General features: G+C 33.4%; 1 pseudogene across 1 annotated transcript; it reads left to right on the top strand.

Annotated features, from left to right (window-relative positions):
* The first annotated feature begins 6402 nt into the window (after positions 1-6402).
* Positions 6403-9791, top strand: LOC143598069 (3-beta-hydroxylase-like; annotated as a pseudogene). Its single transcript, XR_013147043.1, has 2 exons — positions 6403-7277; positions 9192-9791. The product of XR_013147043.1 is annotated as a 3-beta-hydroxylase-like (transcript).
* Positions 9792-11519: the final 1728 nt, after the last annotated feature.

Genomic DNA, 11519 nt, shown 5'->3' with positions numbered 1-11519 from the left:
GTGGAAATTCTAGTTTCATACCTATATATAACTTAATAAATTGAATAAAAGTTTGAAATTTCCCAGTGTTCTATGTTAATAACAACTCCTTCTGAATCTCCTAGAGAGGTTATAAAACGAACAATTAAAAGAGAAAAAATGAATACATGATATTTAGCATTAATTGTAAATGGTTAAAACTAGATCTAGAAGACAAATGTCGCAACGCATTCTATACTGATTTTGATGTTGCATGCCTAGTTCACCTAGAAACATTATCAAGAAGAGAAAACTCACCACTATGAGAAAACCCCCTTATCAATTAAGTTTTAAACCTGAGACCATAAAGATTCCAAACCTTAAACGTTAGTGACGGACTAGGCCCCCACTTAGGTTTTAATGGCCTGTATAGTTATTAAGTTTTGCAGTGGTAATTTTGTTAATTTTGGTTTTAATGGCATGTTTTATATTTCTTTCAGCCCAATAAAGTGATAAACAAGCTCAATCATTACATTTTACTGATTGATTAAAAAAATAAAGTTAATTAAGAAAATGTTAATTGTTAATTGAAGAAAAGGGAAAGACGGTTCAACGGGTATCGAGTTCGTTCAACAGATATAAAGCTTAAATATTTTTGCTTGTTGCAACCGCAACGGTGAAAGATGCTTTTCAGTGACAAAGATGGTAGACAATTTTGCGTCATCGAAACGGTGAAGATTTTTTGAATGAGTTGTATTTTATCATCGAAAAGAAGCATTTGAAGTGTTTCATATGAAGTTGTAATAGACCGTTTCCAAAAGATGAAATCATGTATAGGAAAACTGTAGTATTTTGTTTTGTTAGAGCATTCCCAACCCATTCCCTATATTATTGTGAGGAGAGTTTGTAAATTATAGGGTGAGGTTTTGGTGGCGGCGGGCGGAGGAGGCTGGTGGTGGTGGCGGCAGACGGCGGTGGCAGGAGTTGGAGGCGGCGGGTGAAGGAGGCGGCGGGCGACGATTGCGGAAGTTGGTTGCGGCAGGAGACGAAGGCGGGTATTGGTGGTGGTGGTGGCGGGCGGTAGCGGCCGTCGATGGCAGTGGTGGTGGTGGTGGTGAGAGGGCAATGGTAATAATGATGGTGGTGATGAGAGGGCAATTGGTAGTAGTGGTGGGAGGGTGGTGGAGGTGATATAGTGTGAAAGATGGATGGAATGAAAAAAAAAACTAGGGGTGTGGATTGAATGAATTTGGGGTGTTTTGGAGGGAATGAAATGGAGATGGTAATGGGTGAATCCATTCCATTGACCAACCAAATACATTTTTTTTTCATTCCATCATAATGGTCCATTCCATTCCGGCTCTCATTCATGCATACCAAACGCTACCTAAAGGGATATTGATTTAAAATACTTGTAACTTTTACTCATTGGTAGGAAACACTCCAAACTAACGATTTGTTTCCCGTCATTTCTAACTGCTAACATATTTTTTTCTATCACTTCCAAACTTAACGAACTATAACCCCGTTAATTTTGCAATTCTAGTTCGCTATAACCAATGGCTCTGATACCAATTTGTCACACCCTCAAAATCCACTAACGGAGTTTTACCGTCAGTGGGTGTGAACTAACAGAATCGGAATTATTAGTTATAATCAAACATCATATTCAAAGTTTTTAAACCACAAATATTGAAGTTTAATGAATGCGGAAGCGTAAATCATAAGCCAAGTGTTGCGTCACGCAGGACGACTTAAAACCAAATTAATAAAAGTTTAAGAGCAAGTTTTCAAAACGATAGTGTTCAATGAAATGCATGTCCCTATACCGCGCGCCCGCCTCGGCTACCTGAGAATAACATACTAAAAGTGTCAACACAGGGTTGGTGAGTTCACATATATAAGTAAAGGAAAACGTTTACGTTTAAGTGTTTGCGTTACCAGATAATGTTAAGTCAATTATATATTATCAATAGGTAGCTAGCCTATAAAACAAGTATTACTAAGTATTCGACACCGAAGCTAACTGTTTATCATATGCCTTGCCACCATGTCAACCACGACCATGGTAATGTGTTAGCCAAGATTACACCCACTCGACCTACAGTCGAGTTTAGAGTTGGGTGGGGTTTGTCAAACCCAGTAGTACTACTCAACAATGACTCGCTATTATCCAAATATTAACCGGTTCGATGTTATGAAGAACTTTGGTTGGTTTGTTTGCCACTTAGCCTTACAAGCGATATATAACCAATAACAAAATCTAAAGTGTTTGGAGTATGTTATCTCCTCCAAGTAAAAAGCGTTTAAAAGAGTAAAAGGGGACGTGAAACTCACTGTTTGCGAAGATAACCAAAAGATCCGAGAAAAGGTGTGCGTCACAGAAAATCCTCACTAGTGTTCTAAAAACAAAAACGAGATTTTCTAAGTATTTAAGCTACGAGTGAGTCCCTAGACCCGACACATACAACTTATGCATGAGATGCGTTTCGTGTTTCGTTTGTGAAATAAGTGCGACTCGACAAACACGTTGGTGAGACGTTACATGTGTGAACAACTACTTAAGTGTCAAGTATTAACATTGTACATTACTAGAAATTATTCCCCACAAGGGCAATTTAGTCAAAAACATAGCAATTATCTATCAACAAGCACGTTTCATGTATTTTCACATAGCTCAGCAGCTAGTTTTATCAAGACAGATTTCTACTTGGAAAGATTACTCTATTCAACAGATCATAACATATCAATTAATTCACCAAAAATCGTCACAAAAGCACACATGAGTTAGGTTTCCAGAACTATTTTTATTGTATTTTTATTCCACATAGTTTTCTCACAAATACCAAAACATTACAGTAAACTCACAGCAGTCAAAATCGTGCGCAACAGAGTGATATTTGTTATTCCTGTTAAATGGTAAATTCAATTAATGCAAGACCAATTGGGTTAGATTCTTAACTCAATATGTTAACTTCCTGAAGTGGAACTAACCCATTTGCTCTTGTAGTTTATGAGATATGATAATTTCAAAACAGCCTAACAGCAGACCCCACAATTCATACTTGCACTACGTTTTTGTAAAATAATAAAAGTTAACTTTTACAAGTCCAAAAATTACAAACTTAGATATTTTAGAAACTAGACTCAACCTAGTACACTGTAGTGTTAATAATTTTGACCAATTACCACATTAACATTCAGTTACAGTCGTCTAAACATAAATTTAACAATCTGTCCAGCACCAGTTTACATCAAAACTCAAACATAACAGCAATCTATGAATCATAATTCATGCATATAACACTCTAGACAAAATATTAACCAACCATGCATATCAATTTCACATTACACACATAGTTAGGGTTTTTCTTGAAAGTTTAAAATCAAAGAACAAGTGATTAAAGAGCAACAATAACACAAATACTTATCAATTTCATTAGCAATTCATCATCAAGCATATAATCAAACCCTAACTCATCTTAATCATCAATTTTCGAGAATTATGGTTTTGATTAACCCATTCAATACCAAAATTTAACACATAGAATGCATAGAGGAGTTGTTAATAACCTACTAGCACCTTAATTCTTCAACAAAACTTGAAAAAGGTTGTATGTATGTGTGTGTGATGTGACGGCAGCCAAGGGAGAGGGAGAGGGGGTGAAGGCCGATCGGTTATGGGGAGGGGGTAGGGGGTTAGGGTTTTGTTATTATTTAATATTAATAATGTTACACAATGGTCCCTCTACTTCTAGTTGTTCAAACTCTAGTGTAAAACAATAACTCTTGTCTATTGCGTTTAATATTTCACATACATATCAAGTAACATATAGGTTAACACATAATTATCAAGTATTTATCATTTGATGTTTGTCGTTTGTTCACCAATGGTTTGACTCAACTCGTTTGCGTTTCGGTGCAATCCCGAAAGACTACATGTGTAGTGATTGTCGAGCGTCATTTAAAACCCTAGTTTAAATGTAATGAGATGTGTGTTATAGTTCTAGTGATCTTAAGTTTGAATTGACGGAGTTTGGATTAACGGAGTTAACCTGAAATTGACGAGTGTCACATAAGCCCCAATCTAAACCCTACGCTTACAAAATACTCAGACGTCGGAGAATCATCTCTCGGCATCACCAAACGCTCTGGAACCATCCGGACCGAAGAACACCGGTATTCCTAGAACCCTCCAAACAAGTTTCATCTGTTAACAACATTACACGGGAGACCATATTCTTCCCAGTTTAAGAATCCCGGTTCCGTTTGATAATCAATTGATTGTTCAGCTTATGCATATTCATGCCCCGTGTAATTATGATAAATGATTGGATTAGTCAAACTAAGAGGAGTTTTAGGGATGGAGTTAAAATGGTAGGTTATTGTTTGGGGATTAGTCATTCAGATTCAAGTATGATGTCGATATGGCAGGTGAGTGGTGGTCGTCGTTGGTGGTGTGGTGGTGGGTGGCCGGGAGAGAGAGGGGATAGATAGAGATGGATTTATAGTTTTTGTTATTAGTTTTAGGTTTTTCAATTTTAATAATGAAGTGGATGTTGGGACCACATGTTCTAAGGAAAACGCCACGTAAGCATGCCAACTCATTAAAAAAGTGTGACGTCAGCAATAAAACTAACTGGGTTAGGGTCCGTTAAGTTTGGAAGTGACAGAAGAAAATATGTTACAAGTTGGGAGTGACGGGAGACAAAATGTTAGTATTCCCTACCAACGAGTAAAAGTTGAGAGTATTGAAAACCAGTATCCCTATTATTAAAATTTGAATAAAGTAGGGGGGGGCTCCCTTCTTCATGTTCTTCGAATTATACGATGTAACGTAGGTAATTTTGGTTTTGAAATTATTTAATAATATAGTTTGTGATCTATAATCAGGCCGTCTTTGAAAAATTAAATAGCTCAGCCGAGCTGAAATAAAAAGGCTTGTAGGCCTTAAAGAATAACGAATTACATAAGCTAACTTTTATAAACGATGATTAATGATATAACAATAACAAAAATATAATATGAATGTAATATACAAATTTTCGAAACCTTAAAACGTAATGCTTATATGAGTTATTAGTATGAAATTTATTAAAATTAATATAGTTAATATAAACTCAATTTTTTAAAATTGTTTAAGGCATTTTTAATGGTATGTTGAAATAAAAGTTAAGAGTGAAGTATAATTAAAACAAAACTAAAGGGGATTAGTATGTAAATAAGAGATTGAATGTTAAAATAAAGAGCAGCGGTTATTTATGCCTTTACTTGAAACTTAATTTTGTTGTCATCTTCTCCACCAATATTTTCAGTCAAAGTTATCCGGTAATCTTATTTTTCCGATGACTTTTAACACCAAAATTAACAACTTATTCGACTAATTAACGATGTCGTTTGACTCAATATCTTTTATATATCAAACATATATATATATATATATATTAGTTTCCCCCCCCCCCCCCGAAACTTATGTACCCCGGTTGGGGTGTAGCTCGCACCCCCCCCCACCCCCACCCCACCCTCGGGCCGACTCTGTCTATAGTTATGCATGCGCATAGATGTGATGAAAGTGACATGATCGAATACAGTTTTTCTTATAAAATGTGAAAAAAAACTACACAAATATATTTGTAGATCAGTATATGACTATATCGTATATGTAGTTTTTCTCTTAGACTGATTGTTGTGGAAAGATGTTAGTTAACAAAAAGTTTCGCTACATCATTGTTACGAAGGCAGTGAGACATTAACTAAATAACCCAAAATCAAGTGTTATGGAGAGGATTTATTAACCAAGGTATAATAAAAAAAAATTTGGTTGAAATAGTGGTGGACCACACAATTTTGTGCCCTCTTGGGCGTTACCTAGTTCTCTATAGATGAGGGATAAGAATGACACCCCATATATGTTATGGAGAAAAATCCAGTGTTTTAATGTGGTGGCGGGTGGGTTGCATATTTACCACCTCCATAACACTTGGTCTTAAGATGATTTATATTAATATATAACTTTTAAATTTTCTAAACTAGAGCATTCATATTTCATTTCCTATCTTCAAATTCAAAATTACACTAAAAATCACTTCATTTTCTCTCTCCTTTCAATTAAATAATATTTTTATACATTTATCATTATTATTTTCTTTCATTCACTCACAACCACTTTCAAAATATATTAAAAATATAGGATGTGAACAGTAACTTTTAAAAATATACAGAAAAATCATTATATTTCTCTCTCATTCACTCACAACATCCTAAACCACTCCCTACATTATAAAAACTTCACTCATAATTTTTTGTGTATTAAATATGAATGTTCTTATAACTATATAATATGAAGGAGGGACCCTTTGACTGATATATGCAATATGCAATATGCAATATGCAACATATATAAGAATAAAAGGTTCTCATTAGATAATTAGCATGTCTATCAACATGTCTTTCACCTTGCAAGTGTTTATTTTCTTTTCTCTTCCCTTCGTTCTCTCATTACTTCTTTTGAAATCATATCTTTCTTCTTCAAAATACCAAAGAAACCTACCACCATCTCCACCAAAGCTACCATTAATAGGAAACCTTCACCAACTAGGCTCGATCCCTCACCGTGCTCTTCAGGCCATGGCTCAGACTTGTGGTCCACTCATGTTGATTCACCTTGGTACGATGCCCATTCTTGTAGCCTCATCTGTTGAAGCAGCCAGCGAGATTCTAAAAACCCACGATTTAATATTTGCAAGCAGACCAAATTTAAACATCGCTAGAAAAATTTATTATGCTGGCAAAGACATAGCCTTTTCACAATATGGCGAATACTGGAGGCAGGCAAGGGGCATCGCAGTACTCCATATTTTAAGCAACAAAAGGGTTCATTCATATCGGCACGTGAGAGAGGAGGAGATGGCTCATATGATGGAAAAGATCCGAGGAGCCAATGAATCGGTTGTTAATTTGAGTGAGTTACTTATTTCGGTTACAAATAATGTAGTTTGTAGGGTAGCTTTGGGAAAGAGGTATGAAGGGATGGATTTTAAGGGCTTGCTAGAGAGGCTTATTAAGTTATTGGGTTGTTTCAGTGTTGGGGGTTATATTCCGTCACTAAGATGGGTGGATCGATTGAGCGGATTAGAGCGAAAATTGATGAAGTTGCTAGAGAAGTTGATGAATTTTTAGAGGGTGTTATCAATGAACATGTAAACAAGAAGGCGGTAGGTGTTGAACGCCAAGATCTTGTTGATGTCCTATTAGAAATTCAAAGAGACAACGCGACAGGTGTTCCTCTTGAGAAAGATATGATCAAGGGTATCATCTTGGTATGTAACATTTCTTTCTTTTGGATTCAGGATCTTTATATATATATATATATATATATATATATAGGGGATGGATCATGCGAGAAGTCAAGTTACAGCGAGAAGTGCGAGAAATCAATCTGGACCATTGATTATGTTTAATCAATGGATTATAAAAGTTATGGCAAACTTGTAATTATGAAGATATTAATCTATTAATATTTTAATTAAAAAGGGTAGTTTAGTATTTGTTTTTTAAACTTTTCAAAGTGAAACTTAAGTCATTAATAGCATTAATTTGTTATTATTACTATCTAATTGAAAGTTACCTTTAAAATTTTTTAATTGTTATTTTTTAATTGATGTTATTAATCAAAGTAATGCTAAACAAATATAATTTTAATCAAATACTATAATATCTTCAATCATATTTCTTCAAATGCGTTAAATATTATATATTGCCTACACAAATTTATGTATTATAAACACATGCATATTTGGAAGATGGAATCACGAATGCGTATGCGAAAATTTTACAATTATAAGCTATTAACATGATTTATTATTTATTATACGTAGTATAATATGAAAAATAAAAAAAAAATTATTTTGTAGGTTCATATATGTATAGTGTATCTAGTATTTTGAATTGTGTATGTGTAATTCTTATCGTGTGTAAGTTCATTTATGAAATGTGTAGGTTCATATATTACTGTGTATGTGGTATTTTCAATAGTGTATGTATAACTTTTATCATGTGTAGGTTCATTTATGAACTGTGTAGGTTCATATATTATATATTACTGTGCATGTGGTATTCCAATAGTGTATGTATAATTTTTATCGTGTGTAGGTTCATTTATGTACGGTATAGGCTAGTATATGTAGTATATATGTATGTGGTATTTCGAATTATGTATGTGTAATTTTATTCATGTGTATGTTCATTTATGTACTGTGTAATTTTTCGGCGCTGTTGAATTTAAGAACTATTATCTGGATAAATGTATGAAATTCAAATTACGAGAAAAAAAAATGTTGATAAATCAACAAAATTGAATTTGATAAAATAACAAAAAAAATTAATATAGGTTGATTTGGCTATATTTTAAAAAATAAAAAGAAACATTAATTGTAACTTCTCTATACATTATGACCTACCAAGTATAAAAAGATGCACAATTTACTATATTACCCTTGTTATTAAATAAATGACAAAATAAAAGAAAAAATATGATTGGTCAGAATCATTTCTCGCACTTCTAGCAATAAGAAACACTTCTGAAATGAACCATATATATATATATATATATATATATATATATATCTGGTTTGGATCAAATACAAATAAAATTAACGTGTTAATTGTGAGAATCAAGTAGAGTAATTATATTATATAATTACTCTATGATATAATTACATAATTACTCTACTTAATTTATAAGAAAAAAGTCTAAAAATGTTTATGCTAAAACTAATTTTTTACATATATATGAAATTGAGGTATATATTATTTTTATCCATATACAATGAAGAGTTCTCCGGTTCTCTATTTTTTTGAGTTCTTTCTTGAGTTGAGAAAACTCTAGAAACTCATTCTCGATCATATGTTTTTAATTAAATTTTGAACCTTGTGATCGATAATTAAAGTTAATTAAAAATGTAAAAGTAAAGTTACATTTTCTCTCTCCTAAAAAATATGTTTAAAAGTTTAAAAAAATGTAAAAAGAAAGCATGAAACATTTTTTGTTTTTTCTGTTTTTCGATGTTTTGTATTAAATGTAATAACACATATTACATATGTTTTGGAAAAAAAAAAGATGTTACATAGGGTTTTTACGGGTTTTCTCAACTCAAATGGGTTAACATTCTATATATGTATATATATATATACATGTTTGTACGTATTAATCATTAATTCCTAATCCCATGTAGGATATATTTGAAGGTGGAACAGATAGTACTTTCGCAACATTAGAGTGGGCAATCGCTGAGCTATTAAGGCACCCAAGAGCAATGAAAGAGGTGCAACAAGAGGCATTAAAAATAGGCAAAGGAAGATCAATGATTTATGAAGACGATTTAGAAAAAATGCCCTGCCTAAAAGCCGTCTTCAAAGAAAGCCTACGACTACACACTCCAAATCCACTGCTTGTTCCTCATGTATCAACGCAAGACGTCAAACTACTCGGCTATGACATCATAGCCGGCACACAAGTATTCATTAACGCATGGGCGATATCAAGAGATCCTTCAATCTGGGAGGCACCCGAGGAGTTCAAACCAGAGAGGTTCTTGAACAATCCTATTGATTATAAAGGATTTCATTTCGAGCTGATACCATTTGGTGCTGGACGAAGAGGGTGCCCAGGCATTCAATTTGCAATGGTTATTAACGAGCTTGTTTTGGCAAATTTGGTGTATAAGTTTGATTTACAATCGATAGGGGCAAACGGTTTGAACATGAGTGAGACTAGTGGTCTAACTATCCATAAGAAGTGTCCTATACTAGTTTCAGCAACTCCTTGTTCTTAAGTGGAAATTCTAGTTTCATACCTATATATAACTTAATAAATTGAATAAAAGTTTGAAATTTCCCAGTGTTCTATGTTAATAACAACTCCTTCTGAATCTCCTAGAGAGGTTATAAAACGAACAATTAAAAGAGAAAAAATGAATACATGATATTTAGCATTAATTGTAAATGGTTAAAACTAGATCTAGAAGACAAATGTCGCAACGCATTCTATACTGATTTTGATGTTGCATGCCTAGTTCACCTAGAAACATTATCAAGAAGAGAAAACTCACCACTATGAGAAAACCCCCTTATCAATTAAGTTTTAAACCTGAGACCATAAAGATTCCAAACCTTAAACGTTAGTGACGGACTAGGCCCCCACTTAGGTTTTAATGGCCTGTATAGTTATTAAGTTTTGCAGTGGTAATTTTGTTAATTTTGGTTTTAATGGCATGTTTTATATTTCTTTCAGCCCAATAAAGTGATAAACAAGCTCAATCATTACATTTTACTGATTGATTAAAAAAATAAAGTTAATTAAGAAAATGTTAATTGTTAATTGAAGAAAAGGGAAAGACGGTTCAACGGGTATCGAGTTCGTTCAACAGATATAAAGCTTAAATATTTTTGCTTGTTGCAACCGCAACGGTGAAAGATGCTTTTCAGTGACAAAGATGGTAAAGACAATTTTGCGTCATCGAAACGGTGAAGATTTTTTGAATGAGTTGTATTTTATCATCGAAAAGAAGCATCTGAAGTGTTTCATATGAAGTTGTAATAGACCGTTTCCAAAAGATGAAATCATGTATAGGAAAACTGTAGTATTTTGTTTTGTTAGAGCATTCCCAACCCATTCCCTATATTATTGTGAGGAGAGTTTGTAAATTATAGGGTGAGGTTTTAAGTGGTTGTGAGTGTAAATTATAGGATGGAGAGAGAGAAGGTAATGATTTTTTTTGTAAATTTAGGGAAACTTTGTTTGTCCCTATTTATTTTTTATATTTGTTGAATTGGTTGTGAGTAGAGCAGAGAGAAAACTGTAATGATAAAGGTATAAAGTAATATTATTTAATTGAATAGGAAAGAGAAATGTAGTGTTTTGTAGTATAATTATAAAGATAGGGATTGAGATCCGGATGAGAATGCTCTTATATTTAATGAAGTTTGTTTTCACATTTTCATGTAGCTTATTTTTATTGCTTATTTTTTTGCGCTCACTGAGTTAAATATCTGGATCCACGATGACAGTAGCCAGATTCGATATGGCTAATATCCCAATTAAAAAAACTCTTTGAACAGGTTAGAATTCAAAGAAATAGAGAGAACGAGACATAAATTTACTTCAATTTTCTTCCTTAAACTTCATATGAAAAATACATCAACTTAAATAAGCAAACTCATGACTCAACTTCTCCACTACTTCGTGTTTCAGTGGCATGGATAATCTAATTTACATGAATAATGTAACAAATAGAAACTCCTAATTTAATGTAGCATAAAAGAAACAAATGCATATAACTAGGAATGATAATGGATCGGGTTTGGACTCGGTATTGGTAATTCCATGTTTCTACCCGTTTGTAAAACTGTGTCCCATATCCGGCCCATTACCCGTCGGGTATCGGGCATACCCACGGGTATTGGGTATACCCGTTGAGACTTTCAAGTACATTTTTTAATCATTACAATTATTTTATATCTTTTATACATACACCGATTATTACAAATTTAAATATAATGCA

This window comes from Bidens hawaiensis, unplaced genomic scaffold (genome assembly GCF_021521415.1).
Source record: "Bidens hawaiensis isolate Kalapana, Puna unplaced genomic scaffold, B.hawaiensis_p1.1 tig00049612_1, whole genome shotgun sequence".
Lineage (NCBI taxonomy): Eukaryota > Viridiplantae > Streptophyta > Magnoliopsida > Asterales > Asteraceae > Bidens > Bidens hawaiensis.
Note: the sequence above shows the minus strand (reverse complement) of the source record. Positions and strands in the feature narration are given on the sequence as shown.